At 39.7% G+C, this 27,483-nt stretch overlaps 2 long non-coding RNA genes across 2 annotated transcripts in view; one reads left to right on the top strand and one right to left on the bottom strand.

Moving 5' to 3' along the window:
• Positions 1-27,483, top strand: part of Gm13986 (predicted gene 13986) — a 253,912-nt gene that overhangs the window by 183,949 nt on the left and 42,480 nt on the right. The gene's annotated exons all lie outside the window — the stretch shown is intronic.
• The window catches only part of 4930412B13Rik (RIKEN cDNA 4930412B13 gene), an 87,209-nt gene continuing 77,843 nt past the window's right edge, over positions 18,118-27,483 (bottom strand). Inside the window, exons 4-6 of the long non-coding RNA NR_040631.1 lie at positions 24,397-24,505; positions 24,013-24,076; positions 18,118-18,139 (exon numbers count right to left, since the gene is read on the bottom strand). This is a non-coding gene — a long non-coding RNA (RIKEN cDNA 4930412B13 gene). The remainder of the gene's footprint in view (positions 18,140-24,012; positions 24,077-24,396; positions 24,506-27,483) is intronic.

Here is a 27,483-nt window from a genome sequence, read left to right as displayed (position 1 = left end):
CGCAGTCTTGGAGTGCAAGGCTGTAGGCCCAGAAGCTCAGGGTAGGCCATGGCTGCTAGCAACTTACTGGCAGAGTGGGGTCAAACTGAGCATGAGCAAAGGAAGCTAAGAGACTGTTGGAGAAGTGGGATAAGGAAAGGGCAGATGGACAGAGTCTCAGATTATAGTTACAGCTATCTCAAATCTTTTGTTTGAATTGATATACAAGGTAGCTAAACATAAACTCCATGCTATAAAGCAGTCAAGTAGACTACTTTTTCTTGAATGTACTCAGACATATGCCAGTCAATGACAAGTTTTAAGTGTTCCACAAAGACTCTTCAAATGAAATCCTGGACTTGACACAATGGCTGAGTCTTCTGCTTTCAGAAATGTAGAGTTCTGCACCTTTGTTTACTTTTGTTTAGACATGTGTAAATCTATACCCGATGTCTTTGCTTGCTAGCTGTCAAGTACTATTATGTGTTCTTATTCTGTAACTGTTTTTCAAAATTAGACACATTCTAGAAAGTTCTGGTTGTTGCATTAACTCCCACTGTGGCATTGACAATGTTTGAGATAGGCCCTGCTCCCTGTAAGGATGGTAAGTCAACTAATGGGGAGGGCTAGAAGAAACACTGACTTGGAGTTAGATTTGAGTAAGGTGGTACTTTACAGTATAACACTTCCAACCTCACCCAGCAAAGCTTTGACTTGAAGAGAGGAGAAAAAATTGTGCTTTGTTTCCCGAAGGTACTGTGTGTCAATATCTTATTCTTTTGATTGTGGAGTGATTCATTTGTTATCTGTGAATGCTGGGGAATGGACCAAATAAAGGAAACAGTGGTTCTGAGTTGTTAAATATGAAGGATAGATCTTCTCAAGTCTTGGCCAAGATCAAGCTGACTTTTAGCCCATTGTGCTACCTGCCACTGCTTTCTCCAAATCCTGACCTTGCTCCCAAGAAGGAGGAGTATGCATTCACTGCCAGAGGCCAAGCCAGTATCACACAGGCAGAGAGGCTTGGAAATGGTACCACCCACACTATCGTGCACGGTTAACATATTTCTAAGACCACAACTCAATGCCAAGGGCAACCATTGTTCTTGACATCTGCACAAGTGAACGAGGAGGACCACATTGTCACTTTGCTAGGAGGACTGATCTCAGAGCTCACTGTGAGCACTATGCTTCCAAAACATGCCTACCAGCTCCTCAGAACATGTAGAACTTTCCTCTGAGGGGCACCTGAAAATGTCAGCATGGTTGAACTTGGGGTGAGAATCATAGAAAAGTGGGTGTAGGTAATGCTGTGTAAGCATTTCTAGTGGCCAGTTGCTCTCCAAAATGTATCTTTCCTGTGAATGTTTGTCTTGACCTGTTCTGTCGGAGGATGACGTTGGTTAGGAGGGAGAGACAGGAGTGAAGTGGGAGATCTTAGAACTCAGATATAATTAATGGGATTTTTTTCCCACATTGCAAATTGCTTAGAAAGTTAACAAGTTGCATAGAAGAAAAGGGGAAATGTCTTTGTGCCTAAGCTGTGTCATTGTCATGTTGAGCAAAGTTGAGTTTCGTCAGTCTCGAGGAGGTGCACAGAAAGTCAGTCTTGAGTATGAAGCAAAAGAGGAGCCCTCCTTGCACCTTCTGAGTTGCCACATACACATCCTTCTCTGCCCCTCACACAAGCTGAAGCACCGCACCATTGGGCAATGGCCTTTGCGTATGTTAAGCCATATTAGTCATTTTGAAATTACAAATTTAATAGATAACATCTGCGTCAACATCTGTTTTGAACCTTCCTGTTTGGTCCAGTCTTTGGACAAGGAGTTGTTCTTTTGAGCTGGTAACATCCAAAGTATGCAGATAGACATCTAAAGTGATTTTCACCTAATTTACTTTCAAAGATTGATTAAAAAACAAAACAAAAGGCAAGTTCATTCTCCCACCCTACCTCCTGGCAAAGCTCTCCTGACTTTCCGGGGCACAGACTGAGCCTGAGAAATTGAGCCCAAAGGCATAAAATGCTTGTGGGAATTATGAGCAGATGGAGAAAGGGTATTACTTTTAATTAGGGGCTTATTTGGAATGGAAATCCGTTGTAATCTGAACCACCCTGTAGCTGTGGTGGACACTGAAGAAGCGAACAACGAGAACCTGTGCTGGAATGTAATCTGAAGTACAACTCTGTTTTCCACGCCCCCATTGTCTAGGTAACACTGCATGGGAGTTCTCAGATCAAGGGCAGGAGCATTGTGTACAAGGTCCAATGATGGGGATGAAGAGAGCAAAAGTCTCGAGGGAGAATGGGTCACAGTGGAACAGCAGGATGCCTTTGGTCTATATTGAATGTGTGTTTCCTTGGAAACCTCCTCTAGCCATTTTCTGCCAGTTAGAAGCCATTTTCCTTGTGTGTTTCATTCTAATTCCTGATCATGTTACATTCCAGGAATGTCGTATATTTACACTTAGAAATTGTTCCTCTCAACTCCTTTAGTAACCCCATCACATAAACAAGCCATACTTGTGAGCCCCTTCATAAAGCATACATCGTTCCCATCTTAATGGTCACTTGACTTTCTTGATCTATGGTGCTCATAGTAATTCTAGACCCCTAAATATACTTCACTTCACCAAACAGGGCTTTTCATGCCTACTTTTGACTCTTCTGTTCCTCACTACCTCTTGGCAAGGTATTTCCTTAACAACTACTGTTCTTCCTGGGGAAGGGCCAGATGATATAAAAGTTTTTAGATTTAAGAGTTTAAGCGAAGATTGAAAGGATCTAATTATTTAACTTTTCCTGAGTTCCCTATATTTTACATGCAGTAACTCTTAATTTGACACAATCCCTGAAAGACAGGTGGTATTGTTGTCATTCATGTATCAGAAAGCAGAAATTACAAAAAGAAAATGTGCCTCATGCATTTCTCAAGTTTAAGGCCACTGATAGAAATAGGTATTTCTTTTGATTGTTTCAAATGGACACATGCATATTCTCACACGATATATATGCAAGGCCTACCTCTACTCTGTTCTTAGATTTAATAGTTTAATAACCATGTTACTATTGCGTATGCTTCTTATGCTACTAGACTTGTGTCTTGAGTCTATGCAGGATGACAACCAGGTTACAAGGAAGCATTTTATATGCAGCAATATAGTACCCAGAAAACTGCCAGATCAGGACAGGGAGAGCTAACCCGGTGAACTGGAAAAGAAAACAAGGAGACAAAGAGTCAGTTTTCTTTGATGATGTGACCCTGGGTGGGTGGATCACATGCCAGGGCAGGGCCTACTTTCAGAAGTAGCTGGGTAAAACAAAGTGAACTAAAAAAGATTGGAGGGCAGAAGGGATAGAAGGGAAGAGAGGGCAGTTATTGGAAGAACTGGGGAAAGGAGGCTAAATATGTTAAAGCATTCTTTTTTTGTTGTTTTTTTTTTGTTTTGTTTTGTTTTGTTTTTCGAGACAGGGTTTCTCTGTATAGCCCTGGCCGTCCTGGAACTCACTCTGTAGACCAGGCTGGCCTGGACCTTAGAAATCCGCCTGCCTCTGCCTCCCGAGTGCTGGAATTAAAGGTGTGCGCCACCATGTCCAGCTTAAAGCATTCTTTTAAAAAGAAGAAGTAACAGATGCTGGGAAGATACAGAGAAACTTATATACTGCTGATGGAAATGTATGTTAGATATTAGTAAAGCTGGAAGGGAAAGTAGTATGGAGAGTCCTCAAGGAATTTGCACTATCTCCTTGAATTTTTGTATTAAGGTTTTAAATGTTTATTATTTTTTTTATCACAGTATAATAAAAGTCCAAATATACCCATACCAACTCATTCTGAAAAGGGGGGCACATTAGAAGAGACATCAAAGGCATTTCTCTTCTCTCAGAATGCTTTTCAAGTTGCACATAGATCACTATGAACCAAAACAATGCTCTCCAAAGCAGCAAAGTTCTCTTTTCCACTACAAACACAGGCAGTATGGAATGGTTTTTAAAGAAGTTTGCAGTTGATCCATGGTAAAAGTGGAAGAGGGAGATTTTCTCTTTTCTTCTCCATTTATGAAAGATTATGCCCATCTACAAGGACAAAGTTTAACTATTAATGAATAATTACTGCTAGTAATTAAAGTAGTCCAACATTTCTGAGCTTCTTCCATGACGGGATCCACTTTCTTCCTTACATATACCCACGATCCTGTGAACAAGATTTTTTAACTATTCACTTCCTTCTAGGGCAAAGATGGGGACCTTTTTTTCAGCATCTTCTGCAAGTCTAGACAAGGGAAGAGATGGAAAAGATCCCAGTGAGAGGAAATATCCAGATGGAATAGTGCTTTGCTTAAAGAAGGGCTTGGGGTCAGAGCCCTGAGGCCCTCAGGGAGTGTCCTTAAACTGCACTGTGGGGGCTGCGATCTCTTTGGGAAGTCCCAAGAGCTACATTTAGGATGAATGAGTCAATGAGACTGTTCTCTCCACTGGGGATTCTGACTGCTTAGGAAGCTTCACAGGGACTCTTGTCAAATCATTGGTCTCTGATGGAGCTTCAGTGGCCTCTGATGGAGCTTCAGTGGCCTCTGATGGAGCTTCAGTGGCCTCTGATGGAGCTTCAGTGGCCTCTGATGGAGCTTCAGTGGCCTCTGATGGAGCTTCAGTGGCCTCTGATGGAGCTTCAGTGACCTATGATGGAGCTTCAGTGACCTATGATGGAGCTTGAGTGGCCTCTTATGGAGCTTCAGTGGCCTCTGATGGAGCTTCAGTGGCCTCTGGTGGAGGTTCAGTGGCCTATGATGGAGCATCAGTGGCCTCTGATGGAGCTTCAGTGGCCTCTGATGGAGCTTCAGTGGCCTATGATGGAGATTCAGTGGGCTCTTCCCTAAGTTTCCATCCCCCTGGAAAAAATAAGCAGAGGGAGCACATCACAAAGTATATGGGAAATGGCCTGAAGAAAGCATTTAGATGCACAGCTCATCCCTTTGTATGGAGCTTGGGTCATTTGATCATCAGATGTTGTCCTGGCAACCAGGGCTGCTGTATTTGTTTACATTTGTTTATGACCTGTCAGTGAAGAAGACAGTCTTGTGTATAGTTTGGGCACTGTATAGAGTGTGTGATAAGCTTGCCTTCCCTGGGAAGCTATTCTTCCTACTTGTCCATGGAGTGCAAAGTGCCATGAAGGTATAGGCACACCTGGCCTACAATTTCTCTTTCACCCAGTGAAGCAGCTTTTGTAACTGCTCACTTATAAGAGCTCCTCCAGGTGCAGCTGAGGTTCCTGCTCTGTGATCTTGAGTCCTTTGTGTTCCATAAACATTTATGCCAGGGGCCTTCCCAAGGGCCATAGCTGGCCTACCAGCTTCTGACATAGCTGTGGGAAGCCCAGCTGGGTGAGGATGGTATTGGCTGCTCAGAGTCTCATCTTTACTCAGATCACTCACTTCTGTGGTCTCTCTGTTGTCCCTCTGTGGTCCCTCTGTAATCTTCACCCAAACAGGACCTTCATGAACCATCTGACCCTACTTATCTATAGAACAGCGCCTATAGTGTTCTCTTTCAGGAGTCACACATCATGTTCATTTATTAATGTTCATATCAGGCTAAAGTTCAGTCTAGCATCGTTCTCTACATTCAAAGTGCCTGGGAAGCTCTGACTTTTCACCCAGATGAGAGTCAGTTGGCCAAGATTATCTGGTGCTTCACTCTGAGGTTATATAAGGCAGGAGTTGGCCATTCCCAGATGGACTCAGACTTACCATTATTTTAACTTTTATTTTATTATCCTCTGGTTAATGACAAATTTATTATACCCAAATATTAAAATCTGCAATTGCAGATTCCATTGGTATTTCTTCTCAAAAACAGTTATGGAAGAAACTGGACATAAAATAAAGAGAACATTAGGTTCACTGCACTTAGGAAAAAATGGCAAAACTCCTTGCTGGATTTGAGGGTCTGAAAATGATTTTCATAAAGATCACAGTCCATATTAGGCGGGATAGTGGGCTGAGACACAAGAATGAAAAAAACCAACCAACCAACCAACCAACAAACAAACAAATATAACACAATGAACAAACCATAAAATAAAAGGATTTAACAGAAATAGAGGTTTATCCTTCTGGGAAGAAGACTTTAAAAAGCATAAAACATGAGTTTTAACTATAACCAGAACCTTGACAGGTCCATACGTGATGAGAGACCTTCCAGGCATAGAGAAATCAAGCAGAAGGACACAGGTAACTCAAAAAGGGCATTGAGTACTCAGAGGATATTGGCAGGAAGAGATTTTTAGAGGAATGTTGGAGAAGACACCGAAAGAAAAAAAACCCACCATAATTGAAGTCTGGATTGCAGGATTTCTGTGCCTGTGCTTAGGAGAACAAACACTGTATTCTCAGCTGTATTCTCAGTGGCCACTGTAGCTTCTAACGGGGGAAACTGTGAGCTCATAGTTGCAGTTTCTGGCACTGCTTAGTATCACTGACTTCCAAGGTAGAATGTAGGGTGCATCTGGGCCCACTTTCTGAACTTCCCTGTTCTCCAGAGGCCCTGAAAATTTCAGGACTATGGCAGAATAAAATAAAACAAAACAAAATAAAATAAAGTAAAGTAAAATAAAATAACAAACATCTTTTTCATAGGAGTCCATTTATTTTATGTTCTTTTCTGAAATAAGGAAATTGTTTTCTCTTTGATAACAGGCATTAATTAAGATTAATTGAGAATGTTTAAGGCAACATGTCACCTTTTCTCTGATTGTTTCTGTTCTTCCAACTCTTACTATTGAATCAGTCATGCAGTTGGAGGTCTATTTGAGGCAGATTTCAAACAGAAGAGAAGAGACACAAGGGTTACATCACTGTTCTCCTGAATAAAGCAAAGGTAGAAGCTGCACTTCACAACTTTTGGGTTGTACAGCTGCCGTCAGGAGAGCGAGTATTCCTGTCTTGGTAGAATGGGTGCTAGCCAAGCACTCTGGCTTGATTTTGTAGACAGGCTCATGTAAGATTAGGCAAGTTCCTAAACTTTTATGTATCTTCAATATTTCTGTATTTGAAGTATGGATGAAATGCTAAGTTCCCTTACTTACATTGTAAAGCTACTTTTAAGAGGATGTTTATGAAACAATGTCACCTTGGGAAGCAAGAGTCTTCCTACAAAGTATTTATGATGTGGTTAATGGGCTGCTTTATAAATTCAGTAGTACACATTCAAGGGTGAATTCAGGTTGGATGATAAGGGAGCTCTACACAGGATTTATGGCCTTAAAACTTAGGCTCAACACAAATATATTACCAAATTCGGGCTTTCGTAGTGATGTATTTAATACAGCAATGTCTCAACTACTCTGAGGAAAATAATATAAATCTGTCAAATGTCCATTCTGATTTTCTCTTTAAAACAAGCATATTTTAACACGATCAGTAGTTGGAGAGAAAAGAAGAGAAAGGGAAGGGGTTCTGTTCACCATTTTTAAAATAGCATGGATAGATTTGACTTGACAAAATTTCAATGCTATTAGTGGAGAATGTATGTAGTGAGCCTTTTCAACTCAGCTTGATTTTCATAATTATGTTTTCTATTGATACATCATGTATCTTCTATCTGAGCATTTATTAGAACTTATATTATTACTTTATTTTGTTAAATATTTATGATATAATTATATACTGATATTAGTAATATTTTCTGTGCTGTCTCCCTTTCTGTCTCCTAGCCAACCATCAGGAAACGCTTATGGAAAGACACAGTTGCAGAGATATAGTCAGTGCTTCTTGAGTGAGTAATGAATGGATGTCCTATTTCGATAGACTCGAAATTTGCCAAGAATTTAGCCACAGGGTTTCTGTCCTTTCCTACCTTGGCTGGCTTTAATGGATGGCTTCTTTGAGTTCAATCAACACTATTGATTTACCATCTTGTTAATCACTAAGTTTTTGCTGAGTGTGTACAATTAAATTTTGTTTGTTTACAAAGCTTTTTTTTTTCATATACTTCCTTAGCCTCAGTGATCCCTCAATGTTCTGAACAGTCTAAGTTCATGCAGTGTAGGAAGGAAGTCTGGTATTTCCTTAAGCAAATGTCATAAAAGGTTGAGGTGATATTTATAGATAGAAAACCTGGTTATGAGAAGCTGAGTTTTTAAAGGCTAGATAATTCTTTGGAGATGCCATGAATGAAAGACTGAATTGATTATCATCAGGAAACTTGCCTAGGATCTCACCCTTTCCACAAGGAAATGGCTACTTGTTAGTCAGTTCTTCTGAAGGCTAACCTGGCATAGACTACAGTTATAATAACTCATTACATTTATATTCATGTTTGCATTTGTGTGTGTGCATATGTGTGTGTGTTTGATGCATGCATGTGAGTGGGTGGGTGGGTATTTGTGTTCATATGTATGCATATGGAAACCAGAGGAGGCTACTAGATGTCTTCCTTGAGACATGGTCTCTTGCTGAATTGGAGGCTAAGATGGTCAGCAAGTTCTCTGGACCTCCCTGTCTCCATCCTGCAAGGCCCTCAGCCACACCCAGCTGGTGATTAGAACATATGTACTCACTTATACCCACTGAGCAATCTTGCCAAATTCCATACCTTGTTCTTTTTTACTGAGTCTATTGATGAAGTACAAGGAGTATTGGACAAGAGCCAATGACCTTCTAGATCTGCCAGCATATGTCACCCTGGGAAACTCCAAGGGGCAAACAAGATAATGTAAGTGATAGATAAGACAAATAAGATAATTTACATTTTTTAAAATCAAGCTAAGAAATTTACACATGTCTCTTAAAGTCTCTAAACCTCGCTGCCTTTCTTGATAAGGGGTTAAGATAGCAACCCGAAATCTCCCTCTTGACTCTAATAGCCTAACTTCCATAGGTAAGTAAAGTCACATGGCTGAGAACAGTCTTGTTTGGCTGAAGATCACAGAGGTGAAGTGAGTGGCCCAAGTAAAGATGAGACCAAGCAACCAACACTATCCTCACCTAGCTGGGCTTCCCAGCTGATGAAGCTGATGGGCCAGCTATGATCCATGGGGCCTCCCAATGTCCCCAATCATGGATAATTGTCCATGGATTGCAAATGACTGTGGATCACAGAGCAGGGCATTCAGCTGCACCCAGATGAGCTCTGTTAGGAGAGCAGTTACTCTATGTGCTTCTCTAGGCGAAACAGAAATGGTGAGGGGCCTGATGTGCCTATATCTTCACAGAGGTTTGCACTCCAAAGACAAGGAGGAAGAACAGCTTCCCAGGGAAGGCAGGCTTAACAGCCATGTAGAAAATGGGTCTTCAAGAAGTTTAGCTCTGTGTCTGGAATGAATCCTCTTTCTCTTCAAGTGATTCTTAGTTTTACTCTGGGGACTACTTTAACACTTTGATGATGACTAATACCATCTTATTGTCTTTGAGTTATCACATGTTTTTGCAAATAATTTCTAAAACCCTTAAGAGTCAAAATTGACTTTTAAAGTCAGAACTTCTGAAAGTATGGTATTCATAGGAATAAGTATAGGATTCTACTCTAAGGAATTCTTATTCCTTACATAGTGGTACCAGAATTCAGAATCTTTACAAAGTATCCAAAGGTAATACTTTAGTAACTGAGCTGGGATAAAACCCTGAGAAACCTTGTCACAGATGTAGATCAGTCCTGAGTAAGAATGTAACCTTGGAATCCCAGTGTCCCTGAAGACATTCCTCAACTTAATATAATCCTTTTCCATTTCAGGCTAAAAAGTAAACCCATGTCTCCTGTCAAATGAATTAGTCAAACTGGAACGAAGCACAAACTCACTGTGAAGAAGTGTTTGTTCTGACTGAGTCAGTCTGGCCATGCTCCTAGCATTTTGCCACCACATGTTTAGTGTCCATTTCTCCAACAGGATGCCTAACTTCATACAAGTATGGACACTTGCCAGCTCCTTTGTATGGTAGAAACACTCTCATGTCAGAACATCTTAGACTCACAGAAACCATTCCCAGATTATCCTAAATCAGTGTCCTTGAAAGACGATTTGAAAACCTAAGTTGAAATCTAAGTCGAGAGACCAGACAGTACAGTGGTGTGAAGTACCAGATGCTGCAACAGAGTGCAGAGCAGGGGCCCAGTAGCGTTGGTGTTGAATAACAGATGGGTTAAGGAGTTTGAGTAGGGCAGATGTTGGAAACAGATGAAGGTGTTGGGATTCTCAATCACTGGCCAGCTTAAACACAAAATAATTCATATGGACATTGATTGACCAATTCTTAATAAACAGAGGTTCAGGAAATAAAATATCCATGGATAGTGTGTTGGTTTGAATGGGAAACATCTCCCATCAGCTCTGATATTGGAATATGTGGTCCCTAGGTGGTGCTGCTTTTGATAATTTTAGGAGGGGTGGTCTTGCTGGAGCAAGTGCATCCCTGAAGGTGGGCTTTGAGCACTTGAAGCTGTGCCTACTTGTAATTTGCTTTCTTCTTGTGCTTGTGGTTCAAGATGTGGGATTTCATCTTCCTGCTCTGACTACCATGCCTGCTACTTGCTGCCCACCACGATGGATTGATTCATTTCCTTCTGGAACTGTATGTCCAAATAAACTCCTTCTTTCGTACCTTGCATTTTTGCTCATGGTATATTATCACAGCATCAGAAAAGTAACTAATACAGATGATCAAATTTATCCATCTTATTCCCAGTAAGGACTCTGTGGCATTGAACTGACAGAAGTAATGGAGAACTCTTTCAATGCAACTTCATCAGTGATATTATTTATTGTATATTTTATAGTTTAGGGGTTGGAACAGTTGACAGTGCCAGATAATATATATGTGAGCCCTTTAGAATTTCAGTACTGTTTCTGTAATATATCCATATCATCATGTTATATCAGAAACATAGAGAAGTACCACACATTTATTTTATTTATTTATTTATTTAGACAAGCACCTTTGTGTCTTTCCACAAGGCCATAATTTATTGAATAATAATTAATACACAAGGTATAATGGTTTTAAAGACAGTAGTTGAAAGACACACTAGATACTTCCACTTTGCTCAATAACCCAGGCTGAGGCAAACAATGGGTTCTTTTAATTCCAATCTTGATTACTAATATTAACTTTCAGATTATACATTACACATTACACAGTAATTCTGTGTCTACATAAGTATTTGTATAGGTTTCAGAATGACTATAAAGGATTAAAAGTCCATGACAGAGTTTAAGAGGTTTTAAAGGTCCTGAAGAATAGGGAGGCCGATAGAAATGCAAATAGAGTCTGTATTAATAAGATAAGGAATCTGATCTGGTCCCAGAAGGAGCTAGGGTAGCTGATGCAACTGTTGGCTGCTGGTTTCAGAGTTAGGCTGCAAGGACAGAATTGGGCTGTAGGAGTGAAATGAAGGGAAGAGCAGAAGTGCACCCACACAACTGAACAGGGAGATGGATGGGCGGCATGTTCAGACCAATAAACCAGATGATGAGCATATGGGGACTAGTCAGAAGTGTCAATGGCAAGGGCTGAGCAGAGCTGAAGTTTCTGGAAGAGTTAAGAGTTCTCTACCCATGGGTCCTTGGACCATGTGACAGGTCAGTAGAGTCATCACCAGCACAGTGACTTGCATCTTCCTCTTTGTGGGGTTCACATGAGGAGCCTCCATCCTTTCTTAGGTCTGCTCTGTCTAACCTGTTCTTGGGCCTGCTTTTCCCGGTGCGTTTTTATATACCCATGTGTACAGACCCAAGTCACCCTGACAAATATATAGGGTGGCACCCTTTCTCCTCTCAGGAAAAGTCATTGGTCAGTCTTTGCTGCATGGATGGAGTTGGACATATGATGCACCTCATACGACCACCCAGGCACAGAGTCAGCCTTCATCTTACAAATGGAGTCAGATGACACTTGTAAAATGGAGTTTCTCATGGCAAGGCACAAGTGTATATTGACTTATTCAGTACACAGTGTAAAGTAACTTAGAAAAGGGTAGATAGAGTCTCATCTCAACAATTCATTATTTTAACAAATGGTTAATAACATAAAAATCATCTGTGGCACTCTGGAAGTATAAGAATTCGGCATGGACTGGGTTAGGTCCCCCGGTGGTGCTTTGTTGATCTTCCCGTAGGGTTATCCCAACAGTAAAACTAAGATAACTTTGTTTCCATAACTGGAATTTCTTGATAGGAAATAGAGTCTACTGATGAGTTTTCCATTGAGAATATGTCTATGTCTTTATGTACTTAGGGGAAAGTCCAAGTGTTTTCTTAACTTTAGTTCTTCTTGTCATAATGAAGCCTTTGAAGAACACTGTCTTAGTAATACCTGAATATGGTAAATATGTACATAATTTAAATCAATTCTAAGAGCTATGGGAGACTGGCATCAACAGGAGAAGAATGAAGTGGCTGCCACTATATAGTTATTAGGTTGCCATCGGTCTGTACAAGTCTTTTAGCATTTGATAAGAACACTTTCCTTCATCTTAGCAAGTACAACCTAGACCCAGGACAAAGAGACTTGATAGCAATGATCTGATGGATTTTAGTGTCACCCAGACCCTCATGTGGGCTCTCTTGTTCAGGGCTTTGCTCCTGGCTTGAGTGTGTAGGAATGGATCAAGAGCTAAGGCATCTGACTTGTCTCCTTTTGGCATAACATAATTAATTATCCCACCTCTAGTTTGAAATAGAGATTACCTTGGCCTAGTTGCCATATCTATGATGGGGTGGGACTTCATGGTAATGTAGCTGTTGGTAAAGGATTACCCATGATTTGGTAAGTAACCCATAACTCATGCTCCATCAGTAAGCCCAGTGAAATCATTGGCTCACCAAGTTGGACTTTGTGGAATGGCCAGTTTGGTCTGTTGTTCATGTTCTGTCTGGTGTGAATGGATGTTTGTTCTTGTCTTCCAAGAAGAGTTAATGCAATAACATGGGATGATAGGTTTTTTGACCAATTAAAACTGTAGATCTGGAATTTCTCCCTAAGTTCTGGTTTTGGATACTATTGTTTTAAAATAATATTGAATTTGCTGAGCAGTCTACCTCAGTTTCAATAATGGGTGCTGGCTTTTAAAAAGCTTTGGTTTACGTAAGTAAAACGAAACCTAGCGGGGAAGCAGTTGCAGCAATAGATGTGGACTAGGCCAGACTATATGAAGAAAAGAAGACTCCAAGGACTGAACAATTGATACTTCCTCTTTCCAGTGGGTATAGTTACTGGCAGGGTTACAGGGTTGAGAGCATAGTGCCCCCTACTGCCCAGCAGTGGGTCTGGTCTCACAGTGATCAGCATGGTGGGCTAGTGCGTGTGATTGAAGAACTTTGTACATGCCATTTGATTCCAGATTGATTGTTGCTACAGTTCTGGGGATCCTGGAGTATGGTTACTGAAAACCTGGAGGGTGTGCAAGTGTGTGGGAAGGAGAGTAAGAAGAATCCTGGCTCACTGTCCCTCCCTTCAGTTTTCAATAGAAGCGGACAGAAATACTGATCCTCTTGTTGATGAAATACATTCTCTTGAGGCAAACATAAACACAAGCTAAAGTCATTTTGGAAAAGGGAAAGTCAACAGACAAAGTATTTCCATCAGATTGGCCTTTAGTGCATTTTCTTGATTGATAATTGATGCGGGAGGGTCCAGCTCACTGTAGGTGGTACCACCCCTGGGCTGGTGGCCCGGGGTTAAATCAGAAAGCAGGCTGAACAAGCCATGCAGAATAACCTAGGAAGCAGCACTACTCCATGGCCTCTGCATCAGTTCTGGCCTCCAGGTTCCTGCCCTGTTTGAATTTCTGTCCCAACTTCCTTCAATGATGAACAACAATATGGAAGTGTAAGCTAAACAAACCCTTTCCTCTCCAACTTGTTTTTTGTCGTGGTGTTTTGTCACAAAAGTAGAAACCCTAACTAAGACATGGTCAGTGGTTTTCCAGCACTGTCCTGAACCTCTTTGTAGGGCTGCTCTTTTGTGTGGCTATATTCTTAAGAGATTTAAGGGCAGTTTGCAGAGGTGTTTTATTTTGTTTTGTTTTGTTTTGTTTTGTTTTGTTTTGTTTGTCTTCTTTCTTTTTCCCCAATAAGTACAGATGTTAAATCCAACCTCTGAGTGAATGAGGAAAATGTGTTTTACTGAGGAAACACAAGAACTTTCTGACAGTAATAGGTTTGGGGTTGATCAGCTTAGAATAGTTATATAATGTATGATTTGTGGCAATGAAACTACTAAAATGGTGAATCATTGCATCTTAGCAGACATGCACTTAACATAATGATGTGTTTGTTCCTTCTCAGTGTTCATACATATTTGAATGAGGGACACAAATCATCACAGCTGTCAGGGATCGCATTGCAGCTGTGCCTCAGCCCGCAGGTAGGTGGAGTCTAGAGCACTGGGCCCAGGCACAGGAGGCTAAGGGCTCAGGCTGCCCTGATCATTTGTCTCTTTGCTTGATAGCCACACTTGGTTGACTCAACCATCTTTGGAAGCTCTCTTTTGTTTTTGTTTTTGTTTTTTTTGTTTTTTTGTTTTTTTTTTTTACTTGTAAAATTAGCCCATAACAATGGCCCTATAATGGTATTACCAGTGTGAATCTTATACACAAATGCTTGGGATAAAGTAAGTGTGTGATGAGTATCTGTTACAACCTTTGGATTTAGTATTCTCTTGGATTCCAAGTATACCAGAATTTACAAATCGAGATAATTCTACACAGAAGTTTTAGTACTTAATAGAGCTGAATTCTTGGAAGATGAGGTAAAAATATTACCAGAGAAATTGGGGTTCTCTCAAAAGAGAAAGAGGGAAATTTAGAGGAGGAAAAGGTAGGCAGGCTGTACTCTCAGAAGCAGTCAAGAAAGGGGAGATGTGGTATAGAAAGCCATGCCCTTTGAGTCATGGTCCAAGAAAGCAAACATGTTCAGTAATGGAGGTTGGCAAGTATGGCAGAAGGGGAGGCAAAGGTGAGAGAGCACAAAGTGTCAAAGAATGCTTAGGTTTTGGTCAGTATCTGGAAGAGGAAAAGAAAGAAGGAAGAAACCAGGTGATTTACAGGCCCAAATGGATTAACTTTTATGGGAAGAGACCAAAATATATAATGTTTTAATCTTCAAAGCAGACCAGAAGGTTGAAGGTATTCCTTTCATTTGACAGGCTGACTAAAGAAATGCTAGAAATGGTTGTGCTATTTTTCTTTTTAGTTTTACCAGGAAAACAGGAAAAAGTAGTGTCCAAACTCAACGAGAAAAAGAAGTCTATCTTTAATGGCCTTCAAGGCTACTAATGCCTATGAAGCTACTTAGCAAAAGTACATCACTTTGAGGAATCAATATACCTCAGTTAGGACCCAAAGATTTAAACTGGTCATTGACCTTCACTGTGTCTGTTATCTAGCACATATTAGGTATATCCTTCTTTTTCTGCCCTACACCCTTGAGACTTAAATTTAGGTGCTCAAATTAAGTTGCTTGACCCCTTTGTCTCTGAGCCTACCCTAACTCCAAATTCATCAAACAAACAAAACTGACATAAATGTTTTGGTTAACATATATCTTTGATATTAAATCGCTGGTTCCAGGCTGGATTTTGACAATATTAAAATCTTCCTTAAGTGGATTTGTGTCAGATATAACATTGTTGATGTATAGAAGGCTCTGAGTGTGTAAGGTCCTTAGTGAATGCATATTGTTATTGCTGACATGACCATGGGAGATCCTAGCCTCAGACCCAGAGGGTAATGGCCAAGCATTCCCTTGTGGCCCATGTGTGGATATTAAGAGTCTTGTTTAGCTGTATGTGATTACCCAGTCTCGTTGTTCAAGTCTGTGTAACCACATCAGGCATCCTGGGTGCTGTGGTTTCTCCAGCAAAGTGCCCGGTCCATCTGCCTGATTCACAGATATTTCTGCGTGTTTGAATGTTTGATTTTTCTTCATTCTCTTATTCATTGCCTTAGGTCAAATCCCTTGATGTGTACACAGACACACATTGGTACATCCAGACTGAAGTGGGTATCCTTCTAGACAACCCCTTCTATACGATCACATTCTATACCATCTACTCTCAGAGCATCACATGCAACGATCCACGAATAGCATGTCATTTTCTCAAGTGACAGATAGCTCTTCTATCTGCAGGCCAACCTCGACCCTCTCCATTTTGTATGCTTGAGAAATTTGGCTTTGAATTTATTATGCTGGGCTTCTTTTCTTCCAGAGAACACTCAGATGTTAAGATGCTACAAAGATGTAGAGGAAGCAACAAATAAAACCAAGACATTCTACTTAAAATAGGAATGCAAAAATCCAATGAATGTGGTATTCAAGAGTTCAAGTAAAGAAAGTATTTGAAGAATGAGGGAGGGGGCAGTGGTGTGGAAAGTGACTAATAGATGGGGTGAGATTAAGACTTATAGTTATTTGATAGATTTAGCAATATGGACTTGGCTAGTTTAAGGCACTAATCTCATTTTCTCTTTAATTCTTATAAAATCTCTGTGAAGATACAGTTTTAAATTTTTACATTGTATTTTTCAAATGAAGAACTTGAGAGTCAGGATATATAAACTGTCCAAATTGATTTCAATGGAAAATGACAGAATTTATATCTGAACCCCAGTTTTCTAACTTTATCTTTTATTATATCTCATATTAGGTATATACAGTATATTTTGCTTTCAAATAATATATTCTTTTTATAAGAGTTCATATTTTAAGACTAATTCTACATTTTGAAAATAAGATTTTGCACACTTTTTTTTTTTTAGCTGTCTGTGTCAGGAATGTGCTGAGACTAGTTTCAGGAATTCTTTCTCCTACCTGAGAGTGAAACACAGCTTAAATATAACCATGGTCAACACTCAGGCATCTTGAGAATCCATCAAGGTTTTGTGGAAAGTAGAATGATATGGAAGATCTTGCAAACCCTTTTCCTCATCACAGATGAACTCCCTGAGAGGATTTCTGAGAAGATCCACGTGGGGTGACAAAGGACGCTCAGGATTCTAAGCAACACCATGGGTAGTTTCTGGGGCTCACAAATTAAATGATTCTTGAAGAGTTGAAACCCATATATAAGATCAGATTGAATCCTCACTGTTCCTCTGTTTTGCATATTCTGTCAAGATCACTTCGATTCTATTCACTACCTCCCTAATTTAAGAGTATCCCTAATATGTTTGAACATCATTGACGCACACTCAGAGGGTTTAAGGAGAATCCCTGCACAGTAATTTAGTGCTAATGTTTAGGTACCACATTGAGTGGTTCTTTTGTAACTCAATGAATAGTATCTTACAGATGAAACACTCCAATGAGAATAGCCCACAACCTGCTGGCATCACTGCTCAATATCATCAATTGTCAAGAACACCAATTGTTCCAAAACTCTTCCAGAAGACTGAAGAGCGGGAGATATATCTTAACGCATTATATGAAGCCAGCATTACCTTGATATCAAAACCTGACCAGAAACCAATAATAAAAGAAAGCTACAGGGTGATATTGCCACTGAACATAGATACAAAAATTCTCACAAAACTAAACAAAACAAAGTAAATAAACAGACAAAAAAATCCAGCAATCAAACTGGGAGAGGGGAGGATTAAACCCATGCAAATCAGTGAGCACTGGGTGCTGCATCAGCAGAAATAAGGACCAAAACTTCTGGTTATATCAGAAACTACAGAGAAAACATTGGACAAAGTTCAACATTCTTTCATCTTAAGATTAAAAAGCCTCAGCAAATTAGCAATGAAAAAGCCTACATAGTACAAGCCTAGGGCTAACATCCAAGTCAATGGTAGACATTTTGAAAGATTTCTTTTTAAAACCAGGAACAAAAACAAGCATGCCCACTCTTGCTGTTTCTAGGCCTAGAAGTTGTAGTCATTACAATTAGTCAAGAGAGGGAAAGAAGAGACATCTAGGGGCTAGAGTTTTAGCTCAAGGGATAAAACAGTTGCCTAGAATGTGCAAGACCCAACTTTTGATCTATAGTGCCAGGTAAAAGTGCAGACTTTATTAGTTCATTAAATCAAATGACTGAATATGGTAAAGAAAACCACATGCAGTCACATCAATCTAATATCAGAATGATCTCTATTGGCCTCTTTTTCTCATGCTTCTTCAATGTTGGTAGCTTGCTTTTTCTGTCGTCGTATTGTACTGACTTCCTAGAAAAATATATTGAAGTTGTCAATGAATTCAATCAAGTTCCTAATTATAAATTACTTCACTAAAGTATCAGCTTCAGATCACAAGGAAAGAACAAAATTTCAGAAAAGGTCTAGAACACAAACCCATTTATAATAATTACAAAATAAATGAAATCCTATGGCTAAAGTTAGGCAAAGGAGTAAAAGACTAATATCAAAAACTATAAAGCATTAATGAAAGAAACTGAACAGATTATATATATATAACATATGGGTTTATTATATATTTCATATATATATGGGTTTAATATACATCACTATATTCCTTATCAGTATTCCAATGACATTTTTCATGGACATAGAAAAAACAAAAAACCTCCTAAAATTTGTGTGGAACCACAGATGACACTGAATACCAAAGCAATATGGAACAAAAAGAACAAAGACAAAGATACCATATTACCTGATTTCAAAATGTGCTGTATATTTGTAGTGATCAAAACAGCAAGGCCCTGGTATTGATGGATGAAATAAAATGGACAGCAAGAACTTAACATATATCTTTATGATGAAGCATCTTTTGATAATAAGATGCCAAGAACATGTGATAGAAGCAAGGACCACTTCTGTAATGGTTCTGAGTGAACTGTGATCATGATCATGTGTAGAATGGAACAGGGCCTCAATCTCTTAACAACAAATGTGGAAATGATATCATATAAAGTGGCATTAAAAAGCTGTACAGTGAAGGATGCCACTAACGAAGTGAAGAAACAACCAGACAATGAGAGAAAATACTTGCAAACTAGACAATTGGAAAGGATTTAATATTGAAAAACATATCAAGAACCCAAATGGTAGCAAAAAGCAAGCGATGATGTAAAAATGGAGAAGACACAGGGCCAAAGGATACATGATTATTTAACACCATTAGTCATCAGGGAAATGCAAATGAAAACCACAACAAGATAGCACATTATACCTGTTACAATGGTTCTTATCAAAAAGATAAATGATGTGTGTGTAGCAACAATGTCAAGAAAAAAGAATCATTGTGCACTCTTGATAGATTGTATGTCAGAGGAGGAGCCTTGAAAACTTGAAAATTAGATTATCGTGTTACCCTTGAGACCTCCTAAGCATTATACATTATGTACTAGTTTCATTTTGTTTCTGTAGTAAAACACTCTGATGGAAAACAAATTGGTAAAGAATTGGTTCATTTGGCTTTCACTTCTAGGTCACAGTCTATAACACAAGGTAGGAAGTCAAGGCAGGAACCTGGAGGTAGCAACTGGAGCAGAGGTCTTGGAGGAACTCTATTTTATAGTTTCCTTTCTTGCTTCTTCCCAGGCTCATGCTTGTCTAGGTTTCTTATGCATCCCAGGACCATCGGCCTAGGGAGAGTGGGCTTGGTCATCCTGCATAAGTTCATAATTAAGATGATTTGCCACAAACATTCACATAGGCCAGTGTGGTGTAGATACTCCTTAGTTGGGACTTTCCTTTCAGACAACTCTAGGATTTTCAAAATTACAGCTCATGCTAACTAGGACATGAACCAAGGAAATAAACTCGGCACATGGGACATTTGAACCACTCTGTTCATTGTTGCCATGTGTCCACCAGTGGGCGAAGAAATAAAGAAAATGTGGTATCTACGTATAATGTTATAGAAAGCTAGTCAGACTTTAAAAGAAAAAGAGTCTTATTTACAATAGGACTAACCTATTATAAGTAAGAGGACATTATGGTAAATGAAACAAGCCAGGAAAAAGTAAACACCCTGCATGATCTCACTTTTACATGGAAACCAAAAAGCTAGACTCATAGACACAGGGATCAGAATGGTGATCACCAAGGCTGAAGTTTACTGAGAAATATAAAAAGATGATCAAGGGTTATAACGTTTCAGTTGAGAGGATCAGAGCAAGAAATTTATTGAATAATCTATGGTTAGAAAAAAATCACTAAAAATAGAATTTAAATGCTCTTAACAAAAAAGTAACCATGTGAAGTAATATTAATCAGTTTTATGTAGCATTTTAATATATACATATTTTAAAACATTGTGTACCATAAATACACACAATTTGAAAATTTTAATTAATATAAATAAATAATTGAAGATGATTTGGGAATGATGGATAAGACTTTCTGTTGTACATGAAAAAAATGAAGATTTTTGTCCTGGATCCAGATAGTTAGGTGGGCTAATACCATAGACGTTAATTATTTGGATCATGCAGAACATAACATTAATTAAAACAACCCAATTCATGAGTTATTTCTAAGTTGAAATATCCATTTTAATATTTTAAAAATAGATACTTGGGCCCATTCAGAGACTGATGGGAGTTCAAGGCGACCACAAAAATGCTGCAAAGAGGCCACAGTTCTGGATGGAGAGTCTCCAGGACTGTTCCACTGTTTGTGAGTGCAGCTGGAAAACAGAACTCAGATATCAAGGGGCTACAACCTCACAAAGTACTACAAACAGCTCCTAGCACAGCAGTGGCCCAAATGCCTGTATAGAATTGCAGAAGCCAACAATCTGTTGATGTTGGGTTGCTTATTTGTTATTGACTGGTGTATTGGTTTAAGGTGGCTGGGACAAAATATCCTCCACTCAGTTCAAGTGAAATCAGGGACTCATCCATGGTCTGCCCTTAACTAGCTGCACGCCATCTTGGCTCAGTGAATCTGCTTCCTTATTGACAGAGCATGTGGAGAGTGTTGATGGCCCTCTCAGGACTAATGAGATGGTACTCACAAAGAGCGTTGTAGGAAGGAATGCAAGATGTCTAAATCAGTAATATTAAAAGTGCCTAAAACATGTGCCTGGGGCTTGAAAGAGGGCTCATTGGTTAAGAGCTCTGGCTGCTCTTCCAGAGGATCGCGTGGTTCACAAGAACCTGTAACCTCAGTTCCAAGAAACCAGACACCCTCTTATGGCCTGCATGCCTGTGTTTCATAGGCTTACATGGAGACAAAACACACCTTTACACAAACTAAACACATAAAAGCAACATGTGCCCACTGCTAGTAAATGGAAGATATGGGTGAACATATAATCCAAGACATGGGAAATTGTTTAATGGTTCTCAATGATGAACTGAATAAATAAGATGATTGATTATTACACACAATGTAGTTTCATGCTTCAAAAAAAATAGCCTAAAGTCTGATATTTTTGTTCTCAATACACAGAGGATATATTTGAACAGTCCCATCAGAAATCCCTAGCCATTGAGGGTGGCAATTAGAAATAGAGGAAAAGGTTGGCTCCCTGAGTCTGTTTCCCAGGAGACAACATGGAGGATGCTCTAATACTCCTGCTGTGTCTTAAGCCTGTCTAATAAATTTGCATCTATAATGGTAACTGTGACAGATGCCAGCCTAAGCTTGGAGGTTGGCCACCCTCACCCTCTCACTTCAAAGTTGCTCAAGATCTTTCGTTCTCAGGATCTAAGAGGAAGTTGCAAGTCATTACACCCAGAGAAGCACCTGTGAAAGGCACACCTTGCTTTGACACGCTAATCAGACACTTCATTTCCATTCATTCAATGTGCAGCCAGCTGCCTTAAAGAACAGTCTTTTCTGTAGTTGAGGCTCTGGGAACTGTTTTAAAAACTGTTTATTGAAATGAGATGACTTTAGTTTCTTAACTAAAATCTTTCACTGGATTCTCTTAGTGATTAGATCTAAAATCCAATCTTGTTCTCCATCCCTTTGTTTTGTTTTTAACTCCAGGTGGTTCCTGATCTCCTCTGGCCAGGACAGCTTCCTTTCTGCATAACCTATGTCCTCCCAACCAGAGCCTCTGCCCTTAATGCTACTCTCTACCTGGCTAAAATCCTGTGCCTTAGATCTCCCTCTCCTGGGAGTCTCATTTCTCAGTTCAACAGGCCTTCCCTGAGCACATGATCTGAGGCCATAGCCTCTCTCCATCCTGTGGCTCAGTTTAGTGTTCTGTGAAGAACTTGTAGGAAGGTCAGTTCCCTGGCTCCTTTGCTATCTATGATTATTTCCTTCTCATGAGAGTAGCATTATCGAGCTATCTTCATCACCCATGGAGACTCATGCCAGAAGAATATCTGAGCACAGTCGATTCTTATCCAGTGGGACCCACATATTTACACCTTTTCTGATATTTTAATAGCTGTAGTTGTACCTATGAAGCATGCATACTTCTTATACTTTGAATTTGAAAAGTCCCCCACTGGCTCAAGGTTTGAACGCTTGCTTCCAGTGGGCGATGGCATTTTCTGCTCACTTTGGTTTATTTTAAAGAGAGACTACATGTGGGATGTGGAATATAGGGATATAGATGTTTGGAGGCTAGATAACCATGGAAACACTTCTGGTTAATTGCCTTTACTTTATTCAGTGGTGTAAATAGTCATCTAACAAACAATCCTTACTCCCACCTTTTCTAGGAGAAGGCTTTAACCAAACACAACCTTTCTGACTTTGCGTTTTCCTATGGTTGAGTTCTTCATCTACATTTTAGGATTAAGTGGTACAAAATGGCTGAGACACCTCTGATATCAAGGCTTTAAAAAATTAAATGTATTAATGCAAATACCTCAGTTTTCACATGGGAGTCTAAGTGATGAATCTGTTGCATTCTTTCTAGTTCTAGGTGGCCATTTTCTCCCCTTCTTTATCTGTAGTGCCTAGTGTTAGTAGGTGCTCAATGCACTAGTGAATCAGTGGATAGATAGAAACCATTATCATTTCTTCCTTTCCTCTGCCAACTCAGCATGTGCTTATTGTAAGCGTTGCTCACTTGGATTTATTTTTCCCTTTGGTAAACTATTGTGCATTGAATAGAACATGTTTACAGAGGTACTTTTCTCTTAATTTTGGTTTGAATGTTGTTATTATGAATGTATGTATATATGTACATATGTTTGTATATATGTTTTGTCAAGGCATCAGGTCTGGATGTGGATTTTAGTATCTAAGCACTCTGAGAATTGGAGGACAATGGCCAAATAAACAATGCTCAGGAAGAAGGGTGCGTTGGCTGTAAATGTTCTTCTCTGGTGTTGGCTCCGGATTAATTGCAACTTTTTACTTAATCAGAACCCCTGAGCATCCATTGTCATGGCCACTGAGGAAACTCTGGAGTCAAGACCTTTCTGAATCATGTCTTAGTATGTTGGGCAATGCCTTTATTTTGGGATTTGGGTTATTTGTGGATTGCCCTTTTATGGTATAAATGAGCTGGACTGTTTATTTCCATTTTGCAATAAAAAAGGTACTGCCGACTTAGCCAGAAGGCACATACTTTTACTCTGAATTGCTTTCTGGCTATTTTTCCAGTGACATTTGATGTTAAGCTGTGAAACACATTATCCCCACTCACTCCTCTCATCCATCTCTCCCCTCAAACATTTCCTTTTAGGTGGATCAAAACCAATGCTTCAAAAAATGAAGCCAATAGTATTTGATGACTTCTTTACTGTGTGAAACTACCAGAGAGGTTGGAATATATGCCTGTTGGGTCCCAAGCTGCTGCCGTCAAAGAATCTCTGCTGGCCAGCCAGGTGTTCCAGAATATTTTGCCTTCGGGCTGGCCTGCTGGGGACTGGCATTGACATATGTCTGGGCTTCAGTATTTTCTGTGTAGCTTCAAATGCTCTCTTTGGGCACATTTACTAGGTCACATAAGGATTATTGGGTATGGCACAGCAGCCTTCAAGGCCATAACGTTATGTATGCCTGAGACATGTTCTCCAGATAGAGAATATTTATAGGTCTTCAGAACTTCTAGGTTGTTTTTACTTTTTTTCATTTTCCCACCTGAATGTAGTCTCTGATCTCCATTTATTTTATTGCATTTTCCCCAGCTTCTTTGTTTCTTTAGCCATTCAAGACCTTACCTTCAAACCTATGCCTTGCTAACAGTAACAGATCCGGCTCCCCTCTCACATGCATAACTTCGCCCTGCCAAATAAAAGTTTAAAACTTTCAACCGAGGACTGTTTCTTTCCAGCTGAAAGTTCCTGTCTGTAGTCTGCCTGCCCTTTGTTTCATTTCTACTCTGCCTCGTTAAGCTCATGGTACCTCATAGCTGACTGACTCATAGTCTTGGTATGTAGTAGAAGATTCCTGTCTTTTCTTTTCATTTTGGTGACATTTCTTAGAAATGACCTGACCCTTGTGACACAGCTGATAATAAAGATGTTTTCAGACTTTTTAATAAGACCAAGTGGTAGCAGTTTAATAAAAGTTGAGTAAAATAATAATTTCAAAAGCGTACTTACAGAAATAAGATGACAATGGGTTTCCAATTGGCGGCAATAACTTGGGTATTAATACATTGATTCCTCAAAAGAGAATTGATTTTTTTCTCCTCATCTTGTCAAAAATGTCCTGTAGATTGAAGAGAAAAGATGCTTTGTGAAAGTCACTATGACATGTCAATCTATTACTACTGAAGGCTGCCTCAAATCTGTCAAATATTTTAGTGGTATGTGTTGTGGTTTATAAAAAGAAAGAGACCAGAGATATGTTTGGCGGAGGTGTGGTAAGGTGTAGGGCAAGGGGATGCCTCTGTGGGCCCATGCTGAGGCATCCCTTCCCCCTCTGAGGTACCAGCCACAGGATAGTGTAGTCTAGAATAGAGTTTATTCCGGGAATAGGGAGGGGAGTTAGAAAAAAGGCAGAGAGAGACAAGAGGAGTAGAGGCCAGCCATGGAGAGAAGGGGAAAGGGAATGGGGAGGAAGAGGGTAAGAGAGCAAGAGAGCAAGAGAGCAAGGAGGGGTCCAGCAGCTCCTTTTATAGTGAGTCAGGCACACCTGGCTGTTGCCAGGTAACAGCGGGGCGGAGCCTAGACTAAATGCCAACGGTATGGAAAAAGAATACACATAGGGTAGTCCCATTTAATTAATTAACAACAAAACAAAACAAACAGGTTCTAATCTTGTGGAAAACCCAACCAGAGAAAACAGAATCCATCTAGAACCAGACTATACATTGGTAAATTAAAGACTCTGATAAGTTTTATACAAAGGAACTGTCTGATTTGGTATTGCTCACATTTATTGATCTGTGCGATTCTATTATCATAAAATATAAAACAACTCATAGAAAGTGTCCACAGAAGATAATGGTTTTGATTTTCCAAAAAGCATAGGCATCCTTGAAATAATATATTTGAAACACGTTGGTGAAAACGTTCTGCTTTAAGAGGTAAATCTCTGCCAGAAAAAGGACAAGAGCAAGGAGAAGCAGACATGGAAATCCACATCACTGGGAGCAGAAGAACAGTCGCGCTGATTCTCCACGAAGTCCATGCTTCTACAGCCCCGCTGCATATCGGATCGTATCATTTATTTTGTCAGTCTTTGAAGACAGCTGATGGAATTTTTATTTGCAAGACTATATGACAAAAATTATCTTCCGAGTCATTAATTGAATATTTTCCCAATGTATCCCTGGTGAATATTCATAATCATATTGCTTTAATGGGTTCAAGTCATTGGCCGTTGTTCCTACTTAAGCTTCATCAATTAGATTTCCTACAAATTACACACATGCACATGCATACCATACTTCCAAGGGTGCCTGTTTCTCATTCTGAGGTGGTGTGTAATGAACGATCACTGTGAACCTGGGCAACAGCTGTCCTGCAGATGTTCCAGAGTTAAATGAGTTATACATAAAAAGTTTACTGGAGTCAGAATTTCTCACCACAATCCCAAGCATTTTAACTCATTATTTCCCTTTGATTTTCAAACCAAGTAAGTAAGGGACAATATGCTGTTTTAAAGCCCAATGGGCACTCTCATTCAGTCCCTCCCTCCTAGTCTGTGTCTCTCCCTCTCTCTCTCCCTTTCTCTCTCCCTTTCTCTCTCCCTTTCTCTCTCCCTTTCTCTCTCCCTTTCTCTCTCCCTTTCTCTCTCTCTCTCTCTCTCTCTCTCTCTCTCTCTCTCTCTCTCTCTCTCACACACACACACACACACACACACACACACACACACACACACACACACCCCTAATGGTAGAAAACCATTGTAGAAGTACCGGGATTAACCAGTGATTAACTTTGAAGCTTACCAGGGACACTGGGGAAGTTTAGCAGTACATGGATCGTGTTTGGAAGACTTACATCAAAGAACCAGTAAGTGTCAGAGCCTGGCATCTCCCCAGCTTGCTTGTTCAAAGGGCAGTGTCCGAAGCTATTTCCATTCCATATCCATGTTGCATTTTGTGTCACTCTTTTCTTCCAGAAAGTCCTTGAAACTGAAAGGCATGTGCCCAATGTGAACAAAGATGCAAACTGACCTCAGGTTTCCAACAGGGAGTTGTCAAGTAGCCTGGGGTATATATGTTTTATTTAGAGATTTTACTAAGCTCTGGAAAGCTTTAAATCTTTGGTGGTGAAGGGTTTCATGTGCTTTACCCTTTGTGAGGACATTGTCTAATATCAAATTACTTATAGTTATTTTCTGCCAGCATCAAGGAACAATTGTCTATACTACATATATTATTGTTGCAGTGAGGGAATTGCCACAAAAGACTCCACAGTGGAGATGGTGTAAAATGTAGATAATTGTAACGGCATCTAATTTCTCACTTTATTTTCTAGATGATTAGTACCGGACAGCTGGACAACAGCTAGAATAACTTTCAAGAAGGGAGCATATCACAAGGTTCTGCCTCATGCAGATCAGATCAGCCATGGGGTGCCCACTTCTGGCTGTGACTTGTCTTGGCAGTCAGTCTACTGCCCTCGTATTTTGTGATGCCACAGCCTGCTCTGCTTAGACTTCACTTTCCATAACAGGCATATCTGAGTTTAGGCATTTTTTTCTCCTCTGAAGAAAATACAAAACCATTTGCATGATCTCCCATGTCCCCATTCATCAATAAGCCAGTTTTTTGGCTTCAACAAATAGTGTAGTCAGAGTGTGGGAGGGAGTGGTCTTTTTCTGCAGAAAATATAGGGGGATCCAAACTGTAGCACTTGGTGAATGGCTTTTCTTGCCACCTGTATTTTACATAAAATCATGCCACACTACACTCTTGAACTCATTTAATCACCCACTAACCCTAATGAGACATGATTTCTTAAAAATAAATTGAATCTAAACAAAGGAATGATATATGTTTTCTCTTATCTTCGTATCACTGGATCTAAGGTGCTTAAATCTTCTTTTTAGTTGTCCATCAAAGACTTCCCAAGGCTTTCACTTTGAATTTCCAAAAAACCAAATAGTTTTCTTATATGTTTCTTTTTGTCTGTTTAAGAACTAAAAGTAAAACAGCTTCTACTCAGTCCATACTACTTATTTGGTTTAGCTTGTGACCATTGCTAGTAGGATTTTGTGTTAGATCATTTAAATTT

The sequence above is a fragment of the Mus musculus genome, chromosome 2 (assembly GCF_000001635.26).
Source record: "Mus musculus strain C57BL/6J chromosome 2, GRCm38.p6 C57BL/6J".
In the NCBI taxonomy this organism is placed as follows: Eukaryota; Metazoa; Chordata; class Mammalia; order Rodentia; family Muridae; genus Mus; species Mus musculus.
The sequence above is the reverse complement of the archived record's forward strand: the minus strand, read 5'-3'. Positions and strand labels throughout refer to the sequence as shown.